Source organism: Leopardus geoffroyi, chromosome X (assembly GCF_018350155.1).
Source record: "Leopardus geoffroyi isolate Oge1 chromosome X, O.geoffroyi_Oge1_pat1.0, whole genome shotgun sequence".
NCBI lineage: Eukaryota > Metazoa > Chordata > Mammalia > Carnivora > Felidae > Leopardus > Leopardus geoffroyi.
The window spans coordinates 101353805-101368930 of NC_059343.1; the positions used below are offsets into that span (position 1 = coordinate 101353805).

Genomic DNA, 15126 nt, shown 5'->3' on the forward strand with positions numbered 1-15126 from the left:
GTAAGATTTCCTGTTTTGTCCTAAGTGTACCTTTGCCTAGTCAAAAGTACCCTCCAGTTCTAGCACTTTTTGTCTCGATTCAACAGATTTTAATCAGGCATTTAAGTCTCACTCAACCTTTTCAAACTGAAGCAGTCTCATCATTTGTGTTTCCTGCATACAATTCCTGCAATTCTTTTTATGAATGGTTTGCATAATAATAGGAATATTCTATTTTTTTAAGTTTATTTGGAAAGAGAGACAGCGCGAGTGGGGGAGGAGCAGAGAGAGAGGGAGACAGAGAATCCCAAGCAGGCACTGGGCTGCCAGCACAGAGCCCAATGCAGGGCTTGAACTCGCAAAACTGTGAGATCGTGACATGAGCCAAAACCACGAGTCGGACACTTAACCAACTGAGCCACCCAGGTGCCCCAGGACTATTGTAATTATCAAAACAAATAAGCACTCTTTGCTTATTTATGCACATGTGAGATAATGCATGGACAGAACATCATACTTAATAAATGTGGGCCATTCCTCATTATAATTTTTATTACAAATTTTTGCTCTCTTGTCTATTGTTTACCTTCCTTTCCATTGTTCCTTCCTTTTATAATTCCCCTTTAATGCTTTGCTTCCTTTGCCCTAGACCTTCCAGTAGACTTCTATAAGCAGTGCTTTCGTTGTCCACCCTTCCACGATTGTATTCATGGTTCGATGATATCCTGTACTAGACTAGTGTGCATCTAAATGGCCCCCCAATATAAGCCAGATTATTTCAAAGTGAAGTGATTCTATTTACTGAGAGTGTCATCTGAAAACTCTGAAATGATACATCATGGTACAAACGAAAGTGTTCAAGGTGAGAGTCTGGTAGCCTGGATTCTAATTCCCAATCTGCTATTAATGCTGTGTGTACTTGGGCAAGTCACTTCATCAGTTCCAGTTGGCTTCATCAAGAGCAGTATATATTTGGGAGGTTGGAGGGATTTGAGATTCATTAGAATAGTATTTAAAAGTTATACTAAAACATACATATATATATATATAATATATATTTTCATGTATATATATAATATATATATTTTAGGTACTAAAATATACTATTCTTATATGTAAGAATAGTATCTAAAACACAAATCCTACACTTTATATACAAGCTACGCATGGAAAAGCAAGTAAGATATATTTTATTGTTCTTCTTTGATTCATCCTTCAAATAACCCAGCATTGAAAGCCAACTGGGTTCTAATTTGAGTTCTATTAATTATCTGTGGGTTCTTAAAAATTGAGAACTCTTTGGGTCACAATTTTATCCCATGAGTATTATAGGAATTAGAAGGGAAAGCATATTCAAGTCAAAGGAATCACCAGGAGGAAACCTCAGAACACAACTGATAAACTCAATCTGCTCATTGCCCAAGACCTTGACATACTGATACAATGAAGTTCTCAAGAGCCTGATGGCAATTTAGCAAATTGGCATCATTATTTTATGCCTAAAATTGTTAATGGAACCAGTTGCTTATATGAGCCTGAGCATAATCAGGGAACATTGTTTCTAGAGACATACTACTAAGGGAGTGAAAAACGAATCAGAAACCTGTTTGAGAATATGTCATTATTTGGATGATTTGAATATTGGGTGGCTTTGAAGTAAGACAGCCAAATGTGCTCTGTCTACAAAAGGCAAATGGTTCTGTTAATACCTTCCGTTAAGTCTTGCTCTGTCCTAGAAGACAAAGCTTCTGTAAGGTGACTTTTCCTCTTTATTCTCTGGTCCACTATGTGTTGTTTTGTTTTCTTAGCAGATCTCTCAGAGGGCAAACTCATTTCCAAATTCCTGGAAAACATCACACTGTTTTTACCCTTTATTACAGGGATATTAAAACCTGCCTTCATAGAACTGCTGTAGTTTTCAAAAGAGATAATATGTTTCACAGCATTGAATCTTGTTTAAGACTATTGTTATAATACTGTTATTTGGTACTGAAGGAGAAACTAACAGAGTAGAAGGCAATATTGTTTCCCTGAAAGAGCTTAAATTTTTGAAAATAATAGATTTGTACACATAAGTTAACAATAATAATAATTACTGATAGTATATTGAGTTCTCAGCCTGTTCCAGACACTGTACCAAGTATGTAACATATCATCTTCAAAACAACCATACAAGAAAGGTACTTCTATTATTCTGCTTTTACAGATGAGGAAAAGGAAACCTAAATGGATTCAGCAACTTTCACAGGGTCACATAGCCAGTAAGGAATTGAACCTCTATAGTCTGATTCTGGAAAAGAGAATCAAAGCATGTGTTTGGGGGATCCAAGAAAACTTCTCTTTAAGATAGAATATTGCTATTAAATTACTAGTCCATTAACTATTGGAAACAATAAAGTGACATCCTTAGATTTTGCTCGGCAAGGTAATTGGTATTTGTGTGTTTTAAACATGAGACGGTAAATCCATTTCTAACTCAAAAATGTTATTAAAACTAAGGAACTTCACAACTTTAGTTGCAGTCTCAGATTCCACTTAGTTTGCTCTATGACAATCATGCTATTTTTATCTCTCAAACTTACAAAGTTTCAATTACTGATTACAACTAACAAAAGACTGGCGGATGGCTTCACACAGGTGCTCAACATGTGTCCTAAATGTTTACATTTGATGGATTTGGAAACTGTCCTCTCTGCCTTCACATGACTAAAATATGCTTTAAGCTGTGATCATCTTATTTCTGACAACTAAATAACATTTGAATAATTGAAATTACTTTCTTCTGATCAAACCTTCAGAGAGGCAATTGCCAACAGGGCTTTCCTTTTTTTCCATAGCTGAATGATATGACAGAGATGTATTAGATTCCTTCTTCCTTGGGCCACCTTAGGACAATAACCGTAAACTTTGTAACCAAGAGGGTAGAAATTGTGACAGATTTATTTCTGTCGCAGCCTTTGTTCAACAGTAAATTCTTTCAGGACAGAGTCATGTCAGTTATATTTCTCTGCTTCCTATAACATCTAATGCATTTGATGCATAGTAAGGGTTCAATAAATATACATTGCATATATGAATGGAGATAACAGTAGTGGAGCTTTTGTAATTGCTTTACCTGTCTGTCTCCCCACTTGCAAAGAGACAAATTAAATTCTGCGTCATTGCTCATTTATTGTGTATTTGATATATATGAAAATGGATTGAATTACAGTCAGGATAGCCCTAGAAAGTCCACACTTTGAGCATTCCCTCTCTGGTTGAACCCAGAGCAATGAGAGAATACTAAAGGAGAAAAAATCAACTATGTCGTTGATCTCAAAGATAAGATAAATCTTTCTGTGGGCGATAAATGAAATAGAAATTCAAATTGGTGTCAGACTGAAGCTACAGGACTTCTGGGCTTTGGGTTCAAAAGCAGAGACAGTTCTTTGGCTCCTGTGAATACTGTAGAGCAAGTGTCTTTGCATAAATTAGCATGGAAATAAGCCCCCTGCTTGAAACTGGGGGCCTTGTTGGGGCTTTCCTGCTTGTTAATACAAGTTGAAAAATAGTCCTGTGGATTGGCCTAGGACTATAATTTATTAAATGTTGAGGATTTAGGCATGAAAAAGACACACATATAACCTTATGACTCCCCTCTGTGATCTGTCCAAATCATTATAGGGCAGGAACCCTGTACCACCAATATATGGTCTGACTCTAGATTGGAGTGCATAAAAACACATTAAAGCAATTGGAAAATCTGTAAATAAAGAGCGTTGAGGATAGAGGAAGCAGGGGTGTGAGACACCCACATGCTTGCATGTGTGTTTATGTGTGTTTGAGAGAGAATGAGAATGAACCATGGAAGAGAGACTGCAATCCAAAATTTTTAAATTCATGAAGATGATCAAGTGAGGCCTCTCCACACACACACACACACACACACACACACACACACACACACATATTAATTCACTACAGAATAAATAAAACTAATAGAACAATTGGGAAGAATCTTTCAAAATAAATATACTAAGGATGTTCAAAGAAATAAATGAAGAAATGATATCTTTTAATTAAAAACTTGTTAATTTTCATCCTCTATTTTTTAAAAAAATTTTTTTTTTCTTTTCAACATTTTTTTTTTTATTTTTGGGACAGAGAGAGACAGAGCATGAACGGGGGAGGGGCAGAGAGAGAGAGGGAGACACAGAATCGGAAACAGGCTCCAGGCCCTGAGCCATCAGCCCAGAGCCCGACGCGGGGCTCGAACCCACGGACCGCGAGATCGTGACCTGGCTGAAGTCGGACGCTTAACCGACTGCGCCACCCAGGCGCCCCAATCCTCTATTTTTTTTTAAATACCTCAAAATTTGTAAATATACCTCTAAGTGCCTTTTTCTGAAACTCACAAATGTTCGTAGGTATTACTTTCAATGTCATTTGATTCTCAATATTATGTCCTTTCCAAGTGTTTTCTTCTAACACTTGGATTATATAGGAGTACAGTTTTGAGTTTCCACACATAAGGAGTTTTTAACTATCTTTTTATAGTTAGTAACTACTGCCATTGTATTTTTTTTCAGGGCAGGTGGTCTTCGTATTGATTGATTTTGGAAACTAGTTGGGAACTCCTTTGTAACCTAATAAGTCATTGATCTTTATAAATGTTCCCAGTGTACTCAAAAAGCATGCCTTTGTTAGATGAATAGTTCTATATATATCCATTAATTCAAGTCTAATTTTATTGTTCAAATATTCCATATCCTTATTAATATTTTGGCTCCTTGATCTACCAGTTTTAAGGTAAAATATATTAAAATATCCTACTCTCAGGGAGCCTGGGTGGCTCAGTCGGTTGAGCGTCTGACTTTGGCTCAGGTCATGATCTCATGGTCCATGAGTTTGAGCCCTGCATCGCACTCTGTGATGAGAGCTTGGAGCCTGGAGCCTGCTTCAGATTCTGTGTCTCCCTCTCTCTCTGCCCCTCCCACACTCATGCTCTGTCTCTCTCTCTCTCTGTCAGAAATAAATAAACATTTAAAAAATTAAAAAAGAATAAAATAACCTACTCTGCTGGTGGGTCAATTTCTCCTGGAAGTTCTATCTGCTTTTTTTTTTCTTTTTTTTTTTCCTTTGGTAATTAGGTAAAATTCCATAACATAAAATTAATCATTTTAAAGTATACAATTCAGTAGTATTCAATACATTTCAGTGTTATAAAACTATCAATTTAGTTCCAAAACATTTTCATCACCCAAAAGAAACCTGTTAAGCAGTCACTCTCCTCCCCCAAGCCACTGGCAAACACTAGTCTGCTTTCTGAGTCAATGGATTTACTTATTTTAGATGTTTCATATAAATGGAATTATACAATATGTGGTCTTTGTGTCTGGTCTTCTTTCGCTAAGCATAAAGTTTTAGAGGTTCATCCACATTGTTGCATGTATCAATATTTCAGTCCTTTTTGTTTTGTTTTGGTTTTTGCATCTACATTTTTGTTTTAATGAGAGATGGAGAGATTGTTAGTAAAAGGAGCATTAAACCCAGTTTAGTCCCAGTGAATTAAGCATACAGCTATTCACATAACCTCCTACAGATAACTTTTTTTTAAATGTTTATTTATTTTTGAGACAGAGACAGTGCGCTAGCGGGGGAGGGGCATAGAGAGAGAGAGAGGGAGACACAGAATCTGAAGCAGGCTCTGGGCTCTGAGCTGTCAGCACTGAGCCAGACATGGGGCGCAGACCCAGGAGCCCACAAGATCATGACCCGAGCCAAAGTTGGGACACCTAACTGACTGAGCCACGCAGGAGCCCCTCCTGCAGATAACTTTCACAAACACTTGTATCTTAATGAAACATGTTACTTGAAGGACACATTAATACACAATGTACTTTCTTTTGGGGGGAGGGGGCTCTAAGTACTCTTTATTTCTTTTCTTTTTTTAAGTTTTTATTTAAATTCCAGTTAGTTAACATACAGTATAATATTAGTTTCAGGTGTACAATTTAGTGATTCAACACTTAACTTAATTTAATGATTCACCCAGTGTTCATCACAGCAAGTTCCATCCTTAATCCCCATCACCTATTTTCCCCATCTCCACACCCACCTCCCCTCTGGTAATCATCAGTTTGTTCTCTAGTTAACAGTCTATTTCTTGGTTTACCCCCCTCTCTTTTTCTGTCCCTTTGCTCATTTGTTTTGTTTCTTAAATTCCACATATGAGTGAAATCATATGGTATTTGTCTTTCTCTGACTTAATTAACCTTGCATTATACTCTCTAGCTCCATCCATGTCATTGCAATTGGCAAGATTTCGTTCTTTTTTATGGCTGAGTAGTATTCCATTGTATATACATATCACATCTTTATACAATCTTTATGACTGAGTAATTGTCCTTTGCATGCATGTACCCCATTTAGTTTGTCCATTCATGCTAATGAACATTTGGGTTATTTCCACATTTTGAATATTGTGAATAATGGTGCTATATACATTCATGTATAAGTTTTTGTTTGAATACCTGTTTTCAGGTCTTTTGTGTACACATCTAGGAATGGAATTCCTGGGTCAGATCATAGCTGTATGTTTAACTGCTACAGGAACTGTCATTTCTACAGTGGCTGAGAACCATTTCACATCCCCACCAGCAATGTATGAGTTCTCCAATTTCTTCACATCTTCACCAACACTTGCTATTTTCTGTTTTGGCCATTCTAAGAGTGTGTGAAATAGAATCTCATTTTAATATTTTTTGTTTTCATTTTAGTTTATATTTGCATTTTTCTAATATCTAATGATGTTAGGCATCTTTTCATGTGAATATTCGGCATTTGTATAGTTTTTTTAGAAAAATGTCTATTTGAGTCCTTTGGCCATTTTAAAATTGGCGTTGTTTTACTTTTTGTCATTGAACTGCAAGAATTCCTTCTGGATGCTAGATTCTTATCTGATATACGATTTTCAAATATTTTCCCCAATTGTATATGTTGCCTTTTCACCTTCTTTTTAATTCCTTTTGATGCACAGAAGTTCTACATTTTGATGAAGTTTATCATTCTTTTTTTTTTTCTTTTTTTAACTTTTGTTGCTTGTGCTTTGGTGTTGATTCTAAAATCCTTTGCCAAATCTAAGATGTAAGGTCATAAAGATATATAAGGGCGATTGTTCCTTTTAATATAAATAGCATCTCTTCTATTAATGCTTATTTCCTAGCACTCTACTTTTACGGATGGGCATACTGCTTCATAAGCTTTATTTTAGTTAATATCCCACGGCTATATTTTTCATCCATGAATTAATATTCACCTTTTATGAGTGGTTTTGTTTCAGTTGTCATTTTAAGTGCTATACAGTTGAATGTCTGGAAATATCTTTATTTTGCCTTCATGCTTGCATATTAGTTTGGCTGAGTATGGAATTCTTCATTGAAAGTTATTTTTGCTCTCTCTCAGCCATGTGTTGCTGTGATGAGAGATCTATAGCCTGTCTTTAGTAAGTAATTACAATCTTTGTAGGTAATTAATATTTTCCTCCTGTTAGTTTTTATGACTTTGCTTGATGGTCTTTAGTTCTAAAGCAATAGTCTAAGTACTTCATCTTTATTTATGATGCTTAGTACTTATAGGACACCGTTGAGAATTCATATCTTTCTTCAATTCTGGGAAAATTTTTACTGTTCTGTTTTCAAATACTACTTTCCACTTTATTTTTTCTGAACCTCTCTTACACATATTTTGAAATCTCTCAATCAAGTGTACGTCTTTAAACTACATTTCTTTTATTTTTTCCTCTTGCATTATGAATTAATACCTCAGTGTTCTCTTCCAAGTCACTGTACCAAGTCCACAAATCTAATCTAAAACTAATTAGATTTGTTTTGCTTCGATGATTGTATTCTTTATTATCAATATTTTTATTTTTCATTACTACCTATTCTGGTTTCATTTCTAACTTTTGATCTTCAATTCCTTTTCCTTTTTCAGTTGACATGGCTGTATTTACCTTTTTGAGCATGCAACCAATACAATCTATTGTTTTGTTCCTTATATTTAATTAAATTGATTTTATTAGGTTATTGCATGTGATTGTGATTTCTGTTTACACACTCGTTTTGAGTGAGTGGTTATTTATGTTTTTCCCTTTATATTTCCCTCTCTCTCTTGCCTCTATGTGTCCACCAGGCTCTCAATGAAGAGCCACTCTTAGAATCATTTTTAGAAATTCCTAGTCTTGTGGTGATATTGAAGATGTTTCAAATTCCATAAATATACCGGTGGAGAGCTTAGTTCACTTTCTGGGTCTCTGTCCCTAGAGCCACAGCTTCTTATAAAGCAATACCCCCAAGTTGAATGTCAACAATAGGCTTCTCAGCATCTTTTCAGTGTGAGAGGCCTCACTTGAGCTCTTGGCTACAGGCAGTATGACTGTCTATGGTACCCATTTCTCATTTGTAGGACTTATTTTTTCATTATCTTGAAAGAGCTCAGCTTCATAGGTCTGTGCAAATTGAGTTTCACTCTCTACATTGTGTCTCCATTCTGTTTACTGTCAGGCTGAGTCATGTTTTCTAAATTTCAGTCTTGCATTTTATCTTTGCTATTTGATGAAGAAAAGCTATATCACAGAATAAAATTGTGGAAACTTTTAAACCAGATGTTCTTTATTTATGCTTCAACTTATTTCCAGCTGATTTTAATCCTCATTATTTCACTGAGAATGCCCTTATCAAGGTAACTGAAAGCTTTTATGTTGCTCAAAGCAACAACATTGTTCTGTCTTCATCTTACTCAACCTCTCAGCAGAATTCGACAGATTTTGCTATCCTTCTGTCCTAAAATACTCACCATATACACACCTGATTTTCTACTATCTCACTCTCTACTCCTTTATCTCTATTTTTGACTCCTCCTTCTCTGATAGGCCTCTCTCATGCTGGAATTCTTTAAGAAAATCCTGGGTTTTCTTCTCTTCCCCATCTACACTCTCTCTAGTTTTCAATAATTTCCACAGTATCAATTACTAATTATGTGGAGATCAGTTCGTAAATGTATATCTCTAGCCTAGACATTTCTCCTAGGTTTAAGGCACTTATATCAAATACCTTATTTTAATATATTTTATGTGTCCACAGATATTTCAATCAGGAGATGTTAACACTAAACTTTCTATTTTCCCTAAGACTTGTTCATTTCCTAGTCTTACTCATCTCAGAAAACCACAGCTCCAATTACTTGCTCAAATCAGAAAGTTAGAGTCATCTTTGTTCCTCTCCTTTCCTCACAGTCCATACACATACATGTACATACTTCTAACCCATCAGAAAATCCTGGTGATACTGACTCTCAGGTACCTCTGAATTTCATCTACTTTTCTCCATATCTATCACTGTCACACTTCACAGGCTCATCTCTCATCTGGCTTGCCATAATAGCCTTCAAATCGGTCTACTGGTCTACTGTTTCTATTCTGCTTTTCCCACCAGCCCGTAACAATCCATTCCACACACAAAGTAGCCAGGGTGATCTTTTTAATATATAACAGTGTAAACCTTGAATGGTTTTCAAATTCACTAAGAATAAAATTGAAACTCTTTACTGGGGCCCATAAACACTGAATGACTTAGCCCTTAAGCAACTCACCAGTTTTACTTCACTCCCTCATTCATTATGTCTTAAATACAATGACCTTCTCTTAGTTCCCAAGAGAAAACAACCTCAGGGCTTTAGTTTGCTCAGTGCTTGCTCTACAATCTTCCTTCGAAGTTTTTTTTTTTCTTTCATTTTTCATTCATTTTATTATTTTTTTCTTTTTTCATTGAAGCATAATTGATATACCATGTTACATTAGTTTCAGGTGTACAGCATAATGATTTGACAACTGTATACATTATGCCATGTTCACCACAAGCGTAACTATCATCTGTCACCCTACAACACAATTATAATATCATTGACTATATTCCCTATGCTGTACCGTTATTCTCCATGACTTATTCATTCCATAACTGGAAGACTGTATCTCCCATTCCCCTTCACTCATTTCATCCACCCCCCAACTCCTCCACTCTTCTGGCAGCCACCAATTTGTTCTCTCTATTTATGGGTCTGTTTCTGTTTTGTTGTTGTTGTTGTTGTTGTTGTTGTTTTCATTTGTTTTGTTTTTTAGATTCCACATATGGTGAAATCACATGGTATTTGTCTTTCTCAGTCTGACTTATTTCACTTAGCATGATACCTTTAGGTCCATCCATATTGTTGCAAATGGCAAGATTTTATCCTTTTTAATGTCTGAGTAATATTCCATTGTAAATATACCACATCTTCTTTATCCATTTGTCTACTGATGGACATTTTTGTTGCTTCCATACCTTGGTTATTGTAAATAATACTGCAATAAACATAGCAATGCACATATTTTGAATTAGTGTTTTTATTTTTCTTGGTTAAATACCCCGCAGTGGAATTACTAGATCATATATTTCTATTTTTAATTTTTTGGTGAACATCATGCTATTTTCCACAGTGGTTGCACCAATTTACATTCCCACCAACAGTATACAAGGGTATCCTTTTTTCCATATCCTTGCCAACTCTTGTTATGTCTTGTCTTTTTGATTTTAGTCATCCTGACAGGTGTAAGGCAATATCTCTTCCTTCAGAGCTTCTTAACAAGTTCCTTGCAGGACTACTTCTTATCATTAAGGTCTCAATTTATATGCCACTTTTACATAGAGCCCTTTCATGATCATTTTGAACAGTGCCCCCACATTATTCTCTGTCATAAGGTTCTTTGTTTCCTTCCCAGCACTTATTAAAGGCTATTACTCTTGAGTTTGCATATTTATTTATTACAAAATATTACAGGCTAGTTCTTAGTTATTATTGGGTTCATATCGGTCAGTAAAATATCTAACACCTCCTCTACTTCAAAAGCAAAATGGTTAGTGACCTGCCACATATCTTTCAGATAGATGCAAAAAGAGAAGTCAGTGGGAAAGCACTATGACTCTCCAAGTCCATGTTCAGATTCTCAGAGGAAAGGAATTTCCACTTTTCTGTGACATATTTCCTGGGAGATTTCCCAGAAAAGGAGGACAGACAGACAAAAGAGGATATTCCCTTTACATTCCTTTTTTCAAAGACTATGTTCAACACAGAAGACTATTCTCATTAAAAATATTCAAACCATTGAACATCAGTGTCTGCATTAACAGACACAGCAGCATGCATGGATTCGACATTATCTACTAATTTTTTGGTGGGAAAATGTCATTTGGAATCAAGTCTATGCTGATATAAGTGCTGTTATCACACACACACACACACATACACACACACACACACACACTTGACATCTCTAAGAACTAATCTCAAATTCCTTTTCTCACTCTAAGAGGTCCTAACAAAAACTTAATGGTATTTGATTTAATCAATGACTTGCTAACATTTTGATTACTATGATTAAAGTACCTGGCTCAAAGGGCTTTAAGGTCAGTCAGTATCATTTTATAAGCTATGCAAGAAATATAAAACAAAGATCTACATATGGACACTTTGTGTTTAATAGTCTTTTGAATAACATTTCAATGGCAATTGAGTGCTGCAGCTGTTTGTAATCAACATAGCACTGAGATCTCTTGAGAATGTATGATATGTAACTGCTGCTGAATTTTGTTTTCAAGCTGGTCTAAATCAGGTTCGGTTCTTTTAAAACTAGTGTATTCTATAGGGGCAAAATATGAATAATAAGATGTATTCAAACTGCCTGTGATTTGGAAGCAATGTTATTCATGAATTCTTTTCTCTCATTTTTCTGCTAGAAACAAGCTACTTAAGACAAATTTCCATGCAGCTAAAAATAATGCTACTAATGTGCAATCTATACTATGCTCAGTTTCCCAATTGAAGAGACAATCTTAACTGAGTCACATATAGTCTCTCAAATGGTCCATCCTGTGACCAAAAATTAGCATTTGCCATATGTACAGGGGGGAAAGGACTAGGAAATTAAAAATCTATACATGGAAGTTGTGACTGATATTGAATGTGACCAGACCTCCTTAAACTCATTGAAGGAAAGAAACTAGGACTTAATAAACATTTCCAAACTATCTGTGATCAGAAGGATAATATTTAAATTTTCTGAAAATGTCATATATATGGGTCATCCGTGTGACTTAATGCCACTTGGAATCTCACTATCTCACTGGTTATATCACTCTTATCACTAAAAACAGAGCTTATAAACCCTTTATTCTGTCCAGTAGTGATCACTAGCAGAAGTTTCAAGACTTATATTTTAGTTTAACTCTTTATTTTTTGCTGGGCACTCAAGACTTTACTTTTGGTGCCTGGTAACTCATGGCTGTCTAGGACATGACAATCCATCTTTCAAAGCCTTCTCTCACAGTTTCTTATGTTTCAGATCTTTCACATTTTCTATAAAAGTGTCCCGTTTCTACCCCAAATTTGCTATTACCTAGAGCTTTTCTTAGAAAAATTTGTTGTTCATTAACATTCTGTACCTTAAGCTGAAAGAATCAATAAAGGCAACAATTTCAGATCCCTACAGATTATCCAAAGAGGTATAATTGGATCTTTAGGTGACATTGATTCTATTCATAGGACAGATGTTTATTGAGCCTGTACTGCTTACATGTAACTATACATATAAAAATGAAAGCTTTAAAAAAATGAAGGATTTAGGTTCTTATGTCATCTATCAAATTCTCTCCTATTAAACCAAAGCAGGAAAAAGAAAGATGTACTATAGATGTTTGATGGTAAAATATGATTTTCAAACAGTGTGATCAGGGTAGTATTAATGTGACATTTGACCCAGATTTTGAAAAATGGATAGGATTTCCATGTCTAGAGATTAGAGGTAAAGGATATCCAAGGGGGAACAAAAGATAAAGGATAGAAGTGATATAAAGATGGAAAAGCACAGGCCTTTAGGAAATGGCAAATAGCTCAATTTGACTAGAGCATAATGTGGTTGCATGAGAGATGATGACGAAAAAGGATCTGAAGTATCAGGATAAAAGAGTTTGGATATTATTTATTGAATGTTCTTGAGGGAAAGACTTAATACAGGGTCAATGTCACACTAACTATGCTGATTATATCACCGTTGTTAATCGATGGAACAATCTGTTCATAAATATTGTTATTACCATTTGCAATATAAAGACATGAAAACTAAGAGAGATAAAGCGACTTCTATAGTATCACACAGCAATGGCAGGCAAAGATTGAGCTGAAAACAGGCCTGTTTTCCTCCAAAGCTGAAGCTTTTTAAAAAATATGTTTGGTGTAGTTAATATAATGTTACATTAGTTTCAGGTGTACAACATAATTATTTGACAAGTCTATACATTATGCCATGCTCATTGTAAGTGTGGCTACCATCTGTCCCCACACAATGCTATTACAATATCATTTACTATATTCCCAATGCTATACTTTTTATTCCATTGACTTATTCATTCCATAACTGGAAGCCTGTATCCACCACTTTGCTTTACTCATTTTTCCATCCCCCCAACCCTCCTCCCCGCTGGCAACCACTAGTTTGTTCTCTGTATTTATTAGGTCTCAATCTGCCAAAGCTGGAGCTCTTAATGACTATATAACCTCCCTAAGCTTGAAGGAGATTGATGAATCTTTCTCACAAACATAAGACTAAAGTGAACGGGAAGCAAATACAATGAATTTATTTGGGAAACGTTTGTAGTATGTCAGGTTTTGAACTTAAGTGGCAATAGTGAGTGTTAAATTAAAGAAGAGGAGCAAGAGTTACTGGAAAGGAAGGGTAGTATTTAATGACTCATAGGACATGGTAGGAATGGAATGAGTCAATGATCAATGGGATGATGATAGTGCTACTCACAGAAATAGGAACGTCAGAAAGGAATGTGCAGCAAATCAAAACCACAATGAGATATCACCTTACACCTGTCAGAATGGCTAAAATCAAAAAGATAAGAAATAACAAATTTTGGCAAGGATATGGGGGAAAAAAGAACCATTGTGCAGTCTTGGTGGGGATACAAATTGGTGCATTCATTGTGGAAAACATTATGGATGTTCCTCACCAAATTAAAAATAGAAATATCATATCCAATAATTCCACTACTGCATATTTACCCAAAGAAAATGAGAACACTAAGTCAGTTCATATAAGATATATGCATATAAGATAAGATATATATCATAAGATATATGCTGTTTATTGCATTATTTAGAATACCCAAGATTTGGAAGCAAACCGAGTATTCATCAATAGATGAATGAGGTGCCTGGTTGGCTCAGTCAGTAAAGCATGTGACTCTTGATCTCAGGGTTGTGAGTTCAAACCCCATGCTGGGCATAGAGCTTACTTTTAAAAAATAGATGAATGGGTAAAGATGATGAGATATATACATACAATGCAATATTATGCAGCCACATAAAGGAATGCGATCTTGCCATTTGCAACAACATAGATGGACCTAGAGGGTATTATGGCAGTGGAAATAAGTCAGACTGAGAAAGACAAATACCATGTGATTTCACTCATCTGTGGAATCCAGAAAACAAAACACGTGAGTAAAAAAACAAACAAAAAGCACAGACCTATAAATACAGAGAACAAACTGATGGTGACATAATGTATAGAGATGTTGAATCACTCTGTTATACACATGAAATTAATATAACATTTGTGTCAACTACACTCAAATTTTTAAAAAAGTTTTAGAACTATCAGTATGAACTCCTGTTGAGCTTAATATAAATATAGATGAATAGAGATGCATGTCTATTAGTATACACACATATGTTTTCTAGCTCTGTCCACTAAAAGGGACTAGTAGCAAGGATCACACCCAGGACCCAGATATTGGTTTCTAATGCCATTCTCCAATAAAAGGAAGCATGGGTCCTTGGAGAAATGGCTGAACTAGAACCACGGCAGTAAATATAATAGGTGAGTATGGAAAAGAAAATAAGGAAATGTTAAAAATACATCCATACATAAATACATCCATACATACCTTACAATGATGAGACTATGCCAAAAGGACACAGAAGCCAACCAAGAGTTCTCTATGGCCGAAACTGGAAAATTTTGAGCAAAAAAATCAATTAGTATTAGAGCAACTAGAATATAGTGCC

At 35.4% G+C, this 15126-nt stretch overlaps 1 long non-coding RNA gene across 1 annotated transcript in view; it reads left to right on the forward strand.

Moving 5' to 3' along the window:
- Nucleotides 1-15126, forward strand: part of LOC123594532 — a 402657-nt gene that overhangs the window by 243067 nt on the left and 144464 nt on the right. The gene's annotated exons all lie outside the window — the stretch shown is intronic.